We start from the raw sequence: 18,769 nt of genomic DNA on the forward strand, positions 1-18,769 counted from the left end.
TTTAAAAGCCATTCGCTCGGAAGTAATGCGGGGCCAGCCACAGCGATTTCGGGAATCGAAAATTATTTTTCGAGGTTTGAATTGGTGAATTTCGACGTTTTTCGGGCATTGACGATGACATATTGGACCTGAGCGACAATGCGAAGCCCTTACAACATGTTTTCCAGATCGTTGCAGCAATAAAACGAAATTTACACCCAATAATCTGGCTATATGAGGGTCAAAAAGTATCCGGCTTAAAATATTAACAGAGTTGCCTGGAAAGGTATTTATGAGGTGGTTGCACCTATAAATCATGTAGATACTCCCCAGATGCGGAAATCCGAAATCAGAATTTAAAATTCCATCATGTCCAATACGTTTTGGTGTCGGGAATTGTTGTTTCCATCCAACAGTGATGACGGCGTAAGTGAATAAAAATTTACTAATCTTCAGCATCCAACGCGAAGTCACTAAATTGACTACATGCACTCTAAAACCAATTAACGTGGAAGTAATCGTGGTTTGAATCACACATAAACCCCTGTAGGTTTATGGACGTTTCGGCAAACACGAGAAAGAGTCGTATTACCACTGGCTTTCATTTCTATATCCTCTCGGGGATTCAATACTTTTCGTTTGATCTTGGTCCGCAAGCCAAAAATCGATTAACTTTGTATCGGTCTCGATAGTTTGTATGCAGATTGCTTGTTTGGTTTTTGTATTTGTTTATACAGCGCTTGTAAACAGTATTGCAACACGTTTATAACTTTCATAAACCTGATATTAAAAAATAGCTTAAACACGTATAATTGTATTTTAAAAAGGCATTTAATTTTTTTCGATGTTCAAAATTGTTCATCAGTATCCAGCTACCCCTACTAACTTTTTAGTTCCTAATGCAAAGGTACCCATAGTAGTACATCAAATGTAAGGTGATTCTATAAAAGATACAACGATATACTCAGAAGAAAAATCGGATCTGCAGCTTCCCGTAAAAAAATACAAAAAAGTCCACTTCCTAAAAAATTAAAATTTGTAGTCTTTGTTCCTAGTTATTCAATCCATCCTTAGTTCACTTTTAAAGGGAGTGAAAAGATGACAATAAGACGTAGAAATTCCAAATCGTTTTCACCGTAGACAATTTTTTAGATACAAAATATTCGAGTTTCCATATAATTTATTAATAGTTGAATTTAGTTATTAGGCATCTACCAATGTTAGATTATCAAGCAAATAAGAATTAAATGAGAAGCTAAAAACTTAAATTTTAATATTTTTTTTGGTAGAGAGATCGAAAAAAAATACGAAGGGGTGATTCTCATATTTAATGAGAAATATCTAGATGGACCTATTGATAGAAGTGTAATTTGTCCGAATAATAAAAGAATTTCAACAAAGTGGAAGCATGAAAGTCGCTCCAAAATGTGGAAAATTTCGAAGGGCAACTGGGAGCGATAGAGCACTAGACGTGTTTTTATTCATCGATGAAAACCCCATGTAGGCTACTAGCAAACTTACCTGATAAATTTGATGTATCTGCAAAATCAGTAAGAAATCTTTTAAAACGAGAAAAATTTCGTCCATACAATTTTCCTTATCTAAGAATTGGCGTCTAAAGATTTTGACCGCAAGATAGAATTTTTCACATTATGCTACAGCGATGAGAGTATCTTGATAGAGTTTTCCCTAGGACGAAGATCGGTAGAAAAGGCGCAATGGAGTGGCCACCACGATGTCCAGGTCTTATGATCGTTGATTTTTTTTCTAGAGTTGCTTAAAAGCTTCTGTTTACAAAAATGGACTACAAAATTATTAGACTACAAGGGTTTACACAGAGGTAGGACTAATAGCAGTAGTAAAACTTGATAATTGTATAAATGAGTTCGAGTAACGACTGAACCATTACTAAATTGTTACTGGAGCCCCATTTCATTATACAGGGTGTCTGTAAAAGGTCTTTACAACGCTCTACCACAGATTTTTCAGATCAAAACAAGACGATTTAGCCATATTTAGTCTAGTCCAAAAGTTGATAATAACAGCGCTAGAGGGCGTCAAAGTTGAAAATTAAAAATCAATTTTTTAACATATTTTCCATACTGTACAACATAAAAACGTGAAAGTTGGTTTAGGGGAGTTTTTGAAGACGCCGAATTCATATCTGCTAATAAATTGCACTTACCTGGTAGAGAGCGCCACTTACGGCCCACCGCATGTATTAAATTGATTGAAACTTTTTTGCCTCCTGGTATAAATGATTTTCGAATACAGTAGTGTATTTGGTCATCGTTTATAAATAAAAAAGGTATACCTTGTTGATGTTGCTACGAGGAGCCGTTTACGAGATAAATGCATTTTAGTAATTCAGGTGTAAGATTTTAGATTAAACAACTTATTTACTACAAAAAGGTACTCTTGATAAGACCTTTAATAATTCGCAGTAGTTTTACAAGAAAACTTAATTACCAAATCATGAATACAAAGAAATAAGAATATCACAAAAACTGTTCAAAGAGTCCACCATTTGCACGTATACAAAGGTTTATACGCCAAAGAAAATTAAAATGTACTCTTTGCATAACTTCTTCGTCGTTTCTAATATTATTTATTGCATCTTGAATACGTTGCCACAGTTGTTCTTCGTTATCGACAGTTGTCATGTAAACCATGGACTTAAGGTGTCCCCATAAAAAATAGTCCATTGGATTTAAGTCCGGAGAACGTGGTGGCCATTTTACAGGGGCGTCATTACCTCTGCCTATCCATTTATTTGGGTACTGTTGATTTAAATGATTTCTAACATTTAGTGCAAAATGTGTCTCGAAAATTTAATTTTCAAATTAATTAAAATTATTGACAATACTTTTATTTAGATGTAAAAATGGACACAACTAATAAAAATTGTTCGTGTAAAAGCAAGTCGTTTACACTAAATACCTGACAAATACATTTCTGAAAGTCGTATTTTTATCTAAAGAATATTTACTAAACTTTTTTGTGCTAATTTTATAAACCTTTGTATACGTGCAAATGGTGGACTCTTTGAACAGTTTTTGTGATATTCTTATTTCTTTGTATTCATGATTTGGTAATTAAGTTTTCTTGTAAAACTACTGCGAATTATTAAAGGTCTTATCAAGAGTACCTTTTTGTAGTAAATAAGTTGTTTAATCTAAAATCTTACACCTGAATTACTAAAATGCATTTATCTCGTAAACGGCTCCTCGTAGCAACATCAACAAGGTATACCTTTTTTATTTATAAACGATGACCAAATACACTACTGTATTCGAAAATCATTTATACCAGGAGGCAAAAAAGTTTCAATCAATTTAATACATGCGGTGGGCCGTAAGTGGCGCTCTCTACCAGGTAAGTGCAATTTATTAGCAGATATGAATTCGGCGTCTTCAAAAACTCCCCTACACCAACTTTCACGTTTTTATGTTGTACAGTATGGAAAATATGTTAAAAAATTGATTTTTAATTTTCAACTTTGACGCCCTCTAGCGCTGTTATTATCAACTTTTGGACTAGACTAAATATGGCTAAATCGTCTTGTTTTGATCTGAAGAATCTGTGGTAGAGCGTTGTAAAGACCTTTTACAAACACCCTGTATATTGTAGGAATTTCAATTTTGTTTGATGTGATAAGGAGTTACATTATTTTGTATGTAATAATTTAATTTTTTAAGAAAACTATAGATCCAATTTTAGTTTTCAGTGTACCGTTGTGTCCTTCGCTGAATTATCTTTTATTTAATATACTACAATGGGTACCGTTTTATTTCAACACAAAAAGTTAATAGGGGTAGCTAGATAGGGGTAAAATTTTGAATACCGAAAATAATGTAGTAGGTGTCTTTTTTTAAGCAAAATTACACACGTAAGCATTTTTTAAATGTCCGATTTATGAAGAATATCAACGTGTAGCAATAACTTTCACAAACGCCGCAAAGAAAAATAGATCCTTATTGAATTCATAACCCAATAGAGAATTTAAGTCCATCAAGTGTTTAGGAGGGGTGTTAGGTCATAATAACAGCTTAAAATTATCTCCGGAAGTTGAGAATCTGATCTTGCTTCATTAAAATTAAACATTATTCACAATAGGGAGATTTAAAGGCTTCTAAACGGTCTTCTAATCCTGGTTTTAGTGGACCTTGTGAGATTTTCGTATTGATTAGAATTTCCTTGCAATTGTTGCTATACAACCACAAATTCAAGGGTCAGTACAGGGATTTCGCAAACCGCGAGAGATATCGGAGGAATCGAATGTGCATTTTAAATATTTTATAATCTAGAAATTTATTATCTAAAAATGTTCAAGTAAGGGAATTTTTCAAACGACTGAAATTTAGATCTTCTCAGAACATCTACGATACATATTTTATATGAAGACAATGCTTTTTCTACTTTACTTGTAAATTGAACTTGATTTGCAGAAATTTACATCTTCGTTTTTTTATTTTTTGCATTTACTTCACCAATGAAATTCATACCCAGATTGACCATTGCACCCACAACAAGTAAAGGAAGCTCCTTATAGAAGATCGTACAAAGAGGGATTAGCTCGAACACTACTTGAAAATATCCAACAACAATAAAAGCTACACGAAAAATAAACGTTGAAGGACATTTGCGCATCACTTTCGCATTTCAAAGTATGAGAATAATATTTAAAATTTAAAAGCCCAACGGTCTTCAACCCTTAAGTCGATACTTGCTCCCATGTTAAGGAAAAGCTATATTTTTTATTCCTTTCTTTGAATTGTATGAGCAGAAAATGAGGGTTTATCAAGTTTCATCTTAATGCGCTGTAGGGTATATAAAAAATGTATTCCAAAGAGGCCCCATGCGCAAAGAGCCGTAGAGCTTAAAAGGCCTTTGAACGCAAAGGAAATATACCTACTTACTAATTTTATTGGTAGAGTTTCTAGTTGAAATTCGTAAGCATTTGTAAAAGATCGTGAAAACTAACTATTACATTCCACCGACGCAAGTTTAAGGAAAAAATGATTGACGCAAGCCTCACCCTCTAATATTTTTAGTCCTTTTGCTGCAAGAATTTCCTCAAAATTTGACATTCTCAAAGAGCCCATATGACTCTGTAATCTAATGTAATGATTCCAAAAATGATTAGTAGGATTTGAAGGCACTTTTTGAAATAGAGCCATCTTCCACACTTTCACCACATTCTAAGAAACCCCTAAACCCCATCGATTTTCATCAGCAGTGTGCTCAGGTAGAAATTTCCTCCTTTTATTAAACTAATACCATGAATCTTCATAATTGGAATTGTTGATGAGGCGGTTGGCGTATACTCCGATATACTCGCTCCAAGTATTTATACCAGGAAAGGGAGGACCTTATTTAATTTCAAGCCTGCCATATTATCTGTCTCGGGAGATATCGAGCTAAACTGGAGACCTAAGCATGCAGGAGCACTCCAGTTCAAAGGCTTTTATGGCTTTTCTTAATCAGAGGCTTCCACCAGCTCTGTTCATTAGAGCTTTTACATTTTAAAATATTCAGTGATGTGTTTGGTTTCAAACAAACTGAACAATACCTTAATAAAACAGCGAATATGCATTGCAAACTAGGCTCTGGAAATTTCTGCTCTGGTAGCTGGAACGGTTGATAATAAATTTGTTTATTTTCGACGCATCCTCACTCACTCGGTGCAGTTGTAACTAATAAATTGGTTTGGAATTTTGGGATGCCGAGAACGTAATAAATAACGCACTTTTAAAATGGCGTTTCCGAAAAAATAAGCTCGAATGGATACCAGGCTTTTCTTTAAACGTAGGCATGGAAAGATAAAAGAAAACTCTTCTCAAATTGCATGTCTGATTAAAGCTCCTTTCTATAACGGAAAATTATTCAAAGTACTTATATTCGGAGCTGTTTACCGACTTTGTCATTCAGATGATCCCTCGGCACCTGAATTTTTTATCGGCTCCTTTCCTGAATATTAACGACTTTCCAATCTACATAAATTTCGACGATTCTCCACAAATAAAATCAGTATATTATCTCGGGATCTCTTAAACTAATTATTAATTATCGCGCATTCTCTTTTTAGCCGAGACTCATCACATCATTACAACATTTTAACAAATATTACATTCCAAAATAAGCAATGATTAAAGGTACGCAATTAATGTAAAATACAAAGGTTCTCTTCCCGACTTTTGAGCTGAATAGGCAATTTAAAACTTTCAGGCAAATACTATAGTTTTCCAGCTACACGAGCGTTATGCGCTATGGCTCTAAAAGTTTATTATGCAAGCTAGGGTTGATTAAAACTTAAATGCAATAATCAAGTGTTACATCCCCGGAAGCTCTTACAGAAAATGTAGTAATTAAATGTGTTAGAACTGATTTAAATTTGATGCCATAGGGTCGACGATGTTTGCCAGGAAAGTATGTATTTCTTCCCTTCATTACCTTTAAGTTTGCCACGTATAAGAAATAAACTTTGGCCTCGGATAAAAACGATGGGAAAGCGAAAACTCTATTTTTTTAAGTAAGGCTATCTATATTAAACTTGTTCTGTGGGAAAGCTACAATTTCTCACAGCATGATCTTATTTTATCTCTCAAACCTCTTTCCGAGATGTTGGAATGTGTATGGAGTGCCTCACACAACCAATAGGAGTGCGGAGCGTAAATCCCAAAAAATAAAAGAAATAATCCGCCTTAAACGTATAGAACTTATTTATGATATTCCCAGTCACCAACTCTTTATCTGAATCTTAGCTCTATCACAACGGGGAATATTATTATCTACTTAGCCCCAATTAACTGGCAAAGTTTAGCAACTCCAACAGCAGCCTTTCTTGCTCTGGTCTCAGCTGAAATCTTGGAAGAGCTTTCTACTATAAATCTCAATTTTACCCCAATAATCTGGGCCAAATTTATGTCCGAATAGCTTTAAAAACCCCCTGGAGTCACTCAAAAGTGCAGAAATACCGACTTTAAAATAGCAACATCAAACTTCGCAGCGACATTCAAACGTATATCTCGTATCAGAGAAAAAGGATCAATGAGTAGCAATCTGAAAAAAAATGTGCTTTTCTAAGCTAAAACGGAAATTTATTGTCTTAGCTTATTTATCGACATGTATTACAATATTGCTGCGGTAGTAAATTTTCCACTTTTTCACTTTGTAGAACAAGGAAAATATTCTCGTCCCTTAATACTCGATTTTTTTAAACGAGACGCCCAAATTTCCTGAGCCCTTTCAACCATTTACGAATGCATTGTCCTAGATCTATCTGATTCTGTACCTGAGATAGTCGAGGGTTTATCGAGATCAGTAGCTTAAACCAAGGTTTCGATCGTTCTGGGGTTTAAGACAATTATTTTAAGTGAGTCACGCAGTATATTTTTTTCTTTTTTATTGCACTACTCGAAAGAAACAGTCAAACTTTTAATTTTTCGTCTGACCAGAAAAAGCAAATTTTTTAGATCTTCGAGCAGCTCATCGGATTTGAAGAGAACGATCACACTCCACTAAAAAAGTGGTCGTCAAAAATTCTGAAAAATTTGAAAATTATTTTCTTGAATATATCTGTAATTTATACTCTTGCGGTCAGTTTTTCACCGTAGCGAATAGCTCGTTCATTCCTGTTCCACCTTCCACTATCCCTAAAAACTCTTCTTCAATTTTAGAAATGCAATGAAATCACAACAATTCTTTTCAGAAGGTTCCAATATACCAATTTCCTGATGCATGGCAAACACAATTTTTAAATCGTTTTTCACCCCGCAACAACAACTTCGAAACAAAAGTTCTGCTGCAGTAAAATACTTCTCAATTAGGAAATTAATACCCAGGCACTGCAATTAAAAACTAATAACTCATCCAAAGTTCTGGATAACATTGTTTAACAAGGTCGGGTCAGTTTCGAACGTTTTCCAGGCACTAAGCCGAGTTTTAAGGACTATAACAAGCCTTTTTTCGTGGAATTATTGTGGTGGTTTGTTAAAAATTTTCCGGATTAGGGTTAAATGTTTCGGATAAAATAACTGAACAATTTAATAGCTAAAATTGTAAAAATGTGTCAGTGATCAAAGCTTTTTGAAAAAAGGGCGAAGCAGCCAACTACTCTAGCCTATCGAATTCCCTGTAAACCTGTTTTCGACGGATTAAACGGAACGCTGCAATCAAAATCCCCTTATGTCCACCACAACTCCATGATCAATCCTGCTATAGATTTGATCTTTTATTGGAATTGAAGCAAATCGAAAGCGATCTAGTTAATATGTTTTTTTTATCTTCTAGGAAATGTTTCCGTTAATTCAATTCTGCGAAGTTTCCGACAGCGAGAATCTCCTCTGTTACGTTTGATACTTTGGTTTATAAATTTACAGTCGAAGCTTTTGATCTTATTCTCGGAGCAATTTTCAGTGTTTCCAGGACATTTACCACTGCCGCATTAAATCGTTGTAAAGTATACAAGTAGCACATCGAAATATTGCTTGTTCAGTAAACTTCCTAGTTCATTTAGTTCGTTTACAGTTTACTGCTGCTTGTTTACAAAAATACGCGTCTTCAGACAAAGCAAACAAACCTATATCTCCGCCGATCCGATCAAATAGAAACCTTTGAGCGATCGACATAAACTATCCTTTTTAATAAATTTGTCTCTTTACAAAATAGAAGAAGACTCTTAAAATGCTAATAACCCCAATCCCGGGAGCGAGGGAGACGTAGGTCTGCCCTATGAAGAAATAAACATGGCCATGGCAATAAATACCAGTTAGGACCGAAAAAAGTGCCTAGAAAGGAGACCTAAAGGTAAGGAAAATGGGCGGAAGAGAAGAAATAATCGTTGAAGACTTCTTGTAACTTCGAAGGGACACGACTTACCCTTAAAGATTCATGACAACGTTTGCCGCGATTATAATTTAACCGACATAAAATGACCTTTTCCTGATGGGATTACAAATAATGTCTCTTAACAATGAACCGAGATTTTTATTGTAATGAGCAGAGGGTGGAGAACGAGACAAAAGAAACTGTTAGCGGTAGAAGTTTCCCCGAGAAATAAATGAAAAGAAAAATAGAGTGGGATTCTTTGGGTCGTTTATCCTGGCAAAAAGATAAAATCGATAGCAAAACTGCGCATCAAATCGTGTTGAACATAATAGGATTTTGATTATAGCGATCCCTTTATTGCTGCGTTTCCAGTTTATTTATCAGTTAGAGGGGTTTAATAAGTCCCAGTTAATAAGCCCCGTTTTTTGAATTGATAGAGGTATGTTTTGCGAAGCAAAAGTTCTGAAACTGTAAGTCCTAAGTCTGCTTCGTGGTACATAAATGCGTATAAGCGTTAAATGAATTAAAAATCAAGTAAAACAAACACATTTCGTTAATGTACATATACGAGTAAAAGTACACTCCATTGTTTTTTCATGCCACAGACGGCGGCACCATATTTTGGTTGAAATTTTTATTTAATAGAAAATTTCAAAAGATTTTAGTCGTCATTCGACCAAGAAAACTTTAAAATTTTACGAGCATTTTTTAGAATTTCTGGACAAAGTCAGGAATTTTCGTCAATAGAATCGAACATCGGACTCCAGGTGAGGGTTCTAGCAAATGACCACTTCCAACCAACTGGCACGCAAAATTGGCTTTTATGTACGTTTCTCCGCTTTAACTTTACTCTGTCGACGACAAACCAAAGACGCTAAAAAATTAGATTGTTTGTTTTGACTATGGAGTTTAAAATATATTGGCATTTCATTTCGCTTGTGAGAGATGGAATTACCATCCTCGAGGTCCTATATCCAGATTGCTTCTCTTTTTTTGCGTAGTTTCCAGTTTCCTTCAGCCATTCAGCAATATTGAATCCCCGAAACATTGAAGTCGGGAATTTCAGCTCATATCTTTTCATCACTAATTCGCAATTTCGTTTTCAATTTTCCGAGTGTTTGGATCAAAAAGCTGCCAAAAGCTTGTAGTTTCCCTATATCGACATGGTCCAAAATTAAAGGATAACAATAAGAAGGACATTATTTTGAAACATGTTTTGCGTCGAAAAGACCGTAGTCCGCCTAAAATTGGATTAAGTTGTGAGAACGAAAATGCTTTATACATATCTAAGTGCGGTCCTTTGAATTATAGACTCTGTAGAGTGGAAGTGACAAAATTTCTTCAACGTCTCTGGGTTGAATTGATTTAGAGTCAGTTCATGCCTTTCTATTGTATTACTCTGAGTTTGTGGTTCTTCACTTGCGATTTTCCAAACAAATTGAATTGACGTTACATATGAATTTAAAAACTCCGTTCCCGTGTCGCTCTGAATTTTCTGTAAATTTGAGAAAAGGAAAATTATAAGATTTTGAGTCCATTACTTGAAAATTTTCTTTAGAGTTTGTTCAACTTCACGCTTTCGAAAGTTATAGTAAATTACAATAAAAGCCTGATACCCTTGGAAAGTTGAAAAATCAATTTTTCAGAACGCACTGAGTTGCTCATATATCCCAAAAAATGGCAGGAAATGAAAAAATCACGCCATCATAAGGATGCACTCTTTTCATTAAAACATGATCCTCTGAAAATCATAAACGAGAATTTGACTTCAGAATCACTTCAATAAGTTGGTTCATTAAGCAACAGGATGATCTCTCAATGGCTTTGCCTATTATTACCTTTAAAAGAAAATTCGAATGTGTTGTGGGTTATTTTTAAGTGAAATACGTCTATTTGAAATTCTTCTAATTTCTCACGTAATAGTTAATGTTTAAGATATTAATCTGCTAAATGACTCTGTTTAATATTCAGAATATGCCCTGCTCTTTCCTAAAATAAACTCCATTCGTTATTTTAGCATTTCTTCCTAGTTACGTGACAGAGATAACAATATACTAGTTTTCAATTAAGTCGTCCGCCTCAGTATTTTTTCTTTCCCATTGTGGCCCATTTCGTCCATGCCTGGAAATATAAATCTTGCTCGCTTTTATCACATAAAATATTAACGGCGTGTTCCTGTGAAGAACGAAAAAACGAAACGTTTCGTTTCGTGGTTATAATCAATTTGCCTCTGCCCTGGCATATTTAAATCCCTGATTGTGTTTTTTCATTCGTATATACAGTTCCTCTTTAGGACCTTCTTTGTGATCGCAGAGATTTATTTTGCTTCGTTAAAGAACGGAATAATGAAGAGAAATAGGGAAATTAAGCGATTTACATACAAATTCGTCCGAACCCAGTAAGGTCTACTATAAATTCTGAGACCATATGAAATATTTCCTTTAAATTGGCGATTTCCTTGAGACGCTAAATTAAGGTGGAATAGCTTATTTTAATTTACGAAATTGTGATTAATCACCTGCCAGAGCCATTGAATATCAGGCGGGATTTTGAAGAGGAAAGCCAAATTACCTTTATTATAATTTTATTATGAACCCCCGAGAGATTGAATTAAATTTATATTGCGGTCATTGCTCTTCAAGACAGAAATCATAATTGACAATGAGAAAATAATAGCAAAATCTCCAGGGGTTGGCACTAGCCGGGACAGTAATATGAAATCAGAGTAACGCCGACATTCTGACCCACCAGGATAGAAATCGGCTTTGTGTCTGGTATATTGGAGTGGGCCTTCATTCAAACATTTTCAATAACAACCACCGCAAAAACGAGTGATGTCAGAACGGGATTTAATAGAAATCGGGAAAGTGTCAGGCATTGATACAGGAAACTAATAAAACATTTTGTTTTAATATAGATCGACTTTCTTAACTTCTGTAACAAATGGCGAGACTTAAACGTATTCAGAAAAGGCCTCCTAATACGCCTCTATATCAAACCGAAACAATTCAGAAGAATTATTGGGATAATAAAATCACGAGGAAACAAAAAAGGGATTACACAAAATTGTACAAAACCCCACTTCAGGACACCCTTTCTGGAAATAATGCTTATTTTTCCACTCTAAGGGCTTTCCGGTCGTTTGCACTCAGAATATCAATTATGTAGATATATGCGGAACAACTTAACTTTGGATTAAGCTGATAATAAAAATCCCAAATGAGGATACGCAACGAGATTTCCTATTATCCTGAAAGATGATATATCTATGTATCCGCTGTTTAAACTGATTAAGCATTGCAGCTCATTTCAATATTGGATTTCAGTTTAAATGAAATATTCCGATGTGTCTCCGAAATATATATTCGAAAGAGTTATTGAGGCAATAGATTTCGGGAAATGAGAAAAGAAAAAAGTATAAAATGTTCGAGGCATCCATCTCCGGCCGAATATTAACACTCTTTTCATCACAAGTTACTCGTTTTTTCGCTCCGAGAGCTCTTTAAAGCATTTCCGCCCATTTTTACAAGGAGAATACCAATTTACTTTATTAAATATCATTATGCCATAACAATGGCTTAACTTCTGAGCATTTATCATTCAAGATAAGAGAGGCACTCGGGCTCAGATTAAGTGATTCTTTAAAATGTTTTAGTTCATAAGCGCGAGCGGCCTTTGTTAGTTACTGTTATCGGCAGAGCACAATCTAACATTTTAATTTTTAACATAAATAACCCTTTTATTTCTCAACGTAATGTTGTCTTCTATTTATGCCCAGAAAATGACTGAAATTATTTCGCAAACTGCGTAATTTATTAGTACAATAGAAAGTCAGGGTTCGAGGCGTTTCCTCGGCTTTCAAGAGCAAACTTTGCCAAAGATCCTAATTTGTGTTGCCAATTTATATAAAGTTTTGACTTGTTTGTTTATCTACATACACGGCCTAACAAAGAAGGCCGCAGGCAATTCAGGGGCACTGCCTGTGCTAGAATTTACCTAAGTTGGGAATATCGCCTCAAGGGTACGTTTTAGTAGGAGTTTCTTACCACTTACCGTACCACACACACACATATATATATATGTATATTAATGAACTTGATTCAAAAAAGCAAGCTTGGCATCTGATTTTTCGAACAATAATAAATTAACTTTGAGGAAATTTGCTTATATCGTGCTACAAAAAGGTAGGCAAAATATATCACGCATCGAAGAACATTAAAGAAACTTACTTTAGATCAGTCGAACACTCTGGTTGTTCCCGTCAGGAATTAAAAAAAATCAGTCGGGTGTTCCTCCCATTTTAAATTTATGCCACTTCGGTTCAGAAATTTAGAAAATTCCAAAACTTGCCTGTAGAAACTTTCAACTCTCCCAAGTTAAGAGTCAAAATTGTCTCAAAATTTAAGTTTACGTGGGAACGGTTCTGTTTAGTTAAAACTAATTGAAGATTGAGCAAATTTATCGATGCACTTGCACAATATATTGTGGACACACGAGATGCGACGACGTCTGCATTCTTGACAAAGTACTGAATTACCACAACAACTCATTTAACAAACGAACTGATATAGAAGACCCTAATAGCATATGCCCCAATCTCACAAATCAGTAGCGGCACGACCATCAAGGAGGCAGAATACCACATATACCAATTCATTAGACTGATGATCACAGCAAAGGGAAGAAGCACGAAAATTTTATCTGTAGCAGTGACAGATACTCGTCTCACAAGCGCAATGAGGAAGATATTGAAGAAGAACCTTAATATACAAAATAAGTTTTTTTTTTTAATATAAATGCTAATATCTTGAAAATTATGCCGGCAATGAAAAAATCCAAACACATGTCCACCATAATATTATGGGGGAGGATTGTTGAGTGTATGATGATCTCGCTACCCTCTACAAAATGCACCTCAGCCACTCCAAGTCATCTCTTTAATAGCACTGGCATGGTTGAAATACGCTGACTTTCAAAAAAACCGCAACACCAAGAAGAACGCATTGTATGTATTTGAACTTTTGGTATGATTTTAGACTTGTAAAGAAAAAAAATGATAAAAATTTCAAGTTCGTATTTTAATGCGATATGAAGTTTTTCTTTACTTTTTTATCTGTGACGATCGTTCTTTTTGCAAATTTTTTTACAGGCGGATAGCGATAAAGGTATTATTGTCAGTACCATATTGAATGTGTGGTAGTGCAAAATATCTCGTGTACGCCAAAATGCAGTTTATCGGCAGTTAACTCCCTTTGAAAGGAGAAGAATTGTTGGTGTGCATGAGGCACCTTTCCGCGAAAATGCACGTAGATTGGATCGAAACGCATCAACAGTGCTAAGAGCTGGGAGAGATTGGTCTAACGAAGGGTCAGTAAATCGATATCGTGGTAGCGGCCTTCCAAGAATGACGCGAAGACCGGCGACTTCATCGTTCAGCGACAGGCGCCCCGTTTGAAACAATTCCGTCTCTTGGTGCTAACTGAGTAGCCACCCTAAATCGAAGGGTCTCCCTTAGTACGAAGTATCACAGAATTCGAAGTTTTGAGCTAAATTCATATCGTCCTATGCGTCGGCTTCCATTATCACGAAACCACAGGGTGGCCCGACTGGAGTGGTGTCGTCTGAGAGTGCAATGGGTGGATGAGTGGAGAAGAATCGTGTTCAGTGATGAGAGCCGATTTTGTTTATGGCGATCTGATGGACGGTTACGTGTTAGAAGGCGCAGAGGAGAGCGATTAAATTTGGACTTTTTGGAAAGGCGTCATTCTGGTTTAACACCAGGTGTCATGATTTGAGGTACCATCCAGTATGGTAGTCGGTCTTCTCTTGTTTTCATTTATGATAGATTAAATACTCAGAGATACATTAATAGTGTCTTAGAACCGGTTCTTGTACCATACAGGCACGACCATCCTGGAAGCACATTTCAACAGGATAATGCGCGACCACATGTAGCCAACAATACTTTGAGGTATTTGGAAGATGAAAATTTGGATACTTTGCCTTGCCAGCTCGGTCTCCGGATTTATCCCCAATAGAGCATGTATGGGATATAATGGGTCGGAGACTTCAACGTTTAGCTCGCCCTTCAGAGACCATAGATGAACTCCGTGAGCAAGTGCAAATTGCCTGGGATACAATACCAAAGGAAAATATTGACAATTTAATTTTAAGCATGCCACGTCGCTTACAGGAATGTATTAATTTAAGAGGAGATACCACCCACCCATTATTAAATTATTATTAAATTTTTTCACTTATTCACAATAATTTTCTTTTGATATTTTGATCGTTTTTATCTATTACCCGACCCAACGTAATGCCAGAATTTCAAACGTGTACGATGTGTTCTTCTTGGTGTTGCGGTTTTTTTGAAAGTCAGTGTATATCATGGGAAGGCATTTTCGATAAGCTTTTCAATGGTATCAAAGTTTCTAGAATTCCACCCTCAAACGTATCCGATACTGCTTAACTTGCAAAATACATGAGTAACGTACTTAGACATTGAATTAAACGAGTTTAAATCTGGAAGAAGTAGTAGAACTGATAATGTATTCAAAGTTTTATTATAACTAAATCAAAGCATAAGGTTTGCCACTCAATATTAATATTTTTTTATAATAAGAGTTTGTTATTTTCCATATAAGGATACAATAGATTTACACATTTTTACCACACTTTGACAAAAGTTTCTTTAGGAATTTCACGATGCTCATTAATAATTCGCTGTCTTAACTCTTCAATTCTGTGTGGTTTGATTTTCCGACCGTACAGATTTTAAGTACCTCCAATCCATTAAATCCGAGGGTGTGAGATTCGGACATCTAGGGGGCCATTCCATGGCTTCTCTCCTTCCAACCCATATTGCGGGGTAATTGTTATCCAACACTGCGTATGGCATAAAACAAAACGTGGCGGAGCCCCCTCCTATTGAGATCTGAGTAAATTTTCGACTAGTTCTAATTCGCTACTTCAGTCTTGCTTATTCTTTAGCTTATGGCTTATAAATAGTCCAATAGCATTTTCTAAAAGTTCACTATCGATTTTACCATTCAAATTATTGTCAATAAACAAAGGTCTTATGATAGCATCTCCACGGATCCCTGCTCAAACATTCATTTTTTGTGAATATTGACTGCTTTCTTCTCTCATAACGCGAGGGTTTGAATCACTTTAGATTCTATGATTGTACCTGTTGCTCTCAATAGGCTCAATGAGCAGAGTTGAATGGACTCTTACCATTAAAGTAAAATGTACACTTATCACTGAAGGAATGTTTTAACAATAGTTCGGAGCTGGTTGGTAATCAAAGCTTGTATCATCTTGCAATATTCAATTCGTCGGTTCGAATCACCTTCATTCAATTCCTGATGAAATTCAATTCTGCATGGATGAAATTTGTGCACCTTTAGAACTTTTCGGAATGATGCTGGTGATAGTCCAGTCAAAAAATATACTTGACGAACAGACAAGTGGTGGATCTTGGGCAAGTTGTCCGAGTACTTCGATTTGAATAAGCTCATCTAATATACAGGGTGTTAATTAGGTGCGTGAAGATATTTCAAGGAATGAATTTCTGACCGATTCCAATACAAAAAGTTCCTATTAACATATGCTCGCAACGGGTCCGTTTAAGAAATACAGAGTGTTTAAATTTAAATTTGGTTTTTTGTAAATATTTTTGGACACAGATAAGTCAATAAGACGAAATATAATATTCGCGGGTTTTTTATAATGCAAAACCCAAACGTTATCTTAGTTTTTTGATTAGTGATAGAAGGCACTACGTAGAGGATTTCATCACATTTAAATTAATCGCAACTTTTTTGCACCACACTGTAGGTCACTTTTGTGTTAAGGGCATTATTGTACATTTAGTTTGAATAAAAAAAAGTACTCTTGGAGAATATCTATTGAATTTCATCCAATTGACTCATCTGTGTCCAAAAATATTCACAGAAAATCAAATTAAAATTAAAATTTAAACACTCTGTATCTCTTAAACGGGGCCGTTGCGATCATACGTTAATAGGAACTTTTTGTATTAGAATCGGTCAGAGATTTATCTCCTGAAATATCTGCATGTACTTAATTAACACCCTGTATATCTTAAGTTGATTCCTTTTTTTATTCGGCACGGAACTGGTTTTGTCAAATTTCTGTATTAATTTCCTAACGGAGAAAGGATTGATGTTCGTTCCAGGATTTTGCTGGTGAAATATTTCTGTGGTTGCTAAAAGACAACGTTCCTCAGCACCATAAATAAGCACGATTTCAACCCGTTCTGCAATTGAATAAAGCATCGATTGAAAATTTGCGAGAAGCAGCACGAAGTGGAACTCAGATAATAAACAGAATATGACGATTCACTGGACAGGAAAACATTCATATGTACCCATAAAAGGAAAATACCTCATTTTTTACATTTAACATTATTATTAATTCTTTGATAACAATGTGCATCCGGAACGTGAATATTGTTTTTTCGCTTGTATGGAAAATAACGATCACATACCTTAAAAAATGTTTAATATTGAGCAGCAAATCTTACGCTCAGATTTAATTACAATAAAACTTTGAATTCGTTATCAATTCTACTACTCATTCCTGATCAAAAACCATTTAATGCTACGTCAAGTCGTTTTACTCATGAATTTTACATTTTGTTGATTATCGAACGAACCTTTAAAGACGGTATTTCAGAAACTTTGGTAGCATTAAAAAGCTTTCCGACCATATGCCACCACCACGCCTCTGCTATTAAAAAAAATGACTTAGTGTGGCTGCGCTACCTTAGGCAGAATGCAGTAGGTTCATCACACCCTCAATCATTTTCTACCATCATATTATGGTAGATGTGTTTTTGGATTTTTTCATTGCCAGCATGATTTCCAAAATATCGGTTTTTATGTTTTTAAAAAACTCACCCTCTGTACAATCAATGGGGTCACGGTCATGTCAAACGTTGTAACAGTCACATTCATCATATTAGCGCTCGTGATCAAGTCAGGGTGAAAACATACAAAATAGACGTTCCAATATCCAGAGATCTACCCGTGATCGGTAATTACTAGATTTATTAAAAAATTGCAAAAAAAAATTTTTCTAAGTTTTTATTTGATCCAACTCACCAGAGGAAAATTAGTAATATATTAAACTCTGAGTTTACGCTAGGTAAACCCCACCAGCAATCAATCATTGTTCGCGTTTTGAATAACAAAGTTTTCAATGTCACTTTGAATTTCCCTGTTTAAACAAACATAAGAATGGACGAATTAAGACTAAATTAAAGCCATCCAGCGACTTTGAGGAAATTTTGTCACGTTCACGCTACAGAGACTATAATGCACAGGACCGCACTTAAATATGCACAAAGCATTGCCATTCTCACAGTTTAATCTAATTTTAGGCGGACTGTGGTCTTTGCCAGGCAAAACATGTTTCGGCATAATGTCTTTATTATTGTTATCCTTTAATTCCGGACCACAGAGAAATAGGGAAAATGCAGGATTTTGGCAGCTTTTTGCTCAAAACGCACGGAAAATTGAAAACGAAATTGCGAATTAGTTATGACAAGATATGAGCTAAAATTTCGTAATTCAATTTTGAGATTTCAATTTTGCTCAATGGCCGAAAGAAACTGGAAACCACGAAGAACAGCAGAATCAATCTGGATAAACGAAAAAGAGGGGAACCGAAACTTACCGCCAATGCACCGTACAACCCCACAGCAAAAGTAAGAAATCTAATTTTTTTAACATCTCCTGTCTGATGTCGATGAAGTGATGTTAAAGGAGAGAAACGTATATAAAATCCAATTTTTCGTATCAGATGATGCAAAGAAATTTGCAAAATTAAAACCAAATTGCTTTAGGAGAGATTGGTTCAGGAAATGGAATCAAAGAGAATGATAAGCCACAATCAATATGGTTTCATCAGAATTCAGTTAGGAGGATTCATC

This window comes from Euwallacea fornicatus, chromosome 29 (genome assembly GCF_040115645.1).
Source record: "Euwallacea fornicatus isolate EFF26 chromosome 29, ASM4011564v1, whole genome shotgun sequence".
NCBI classification, from domain to species: Eukaryota; Metazoa; Arthropoda; class Insecta; order Coleoptera; family Curculionidae; genus Euwallacea; species Euwallacea fornicatus.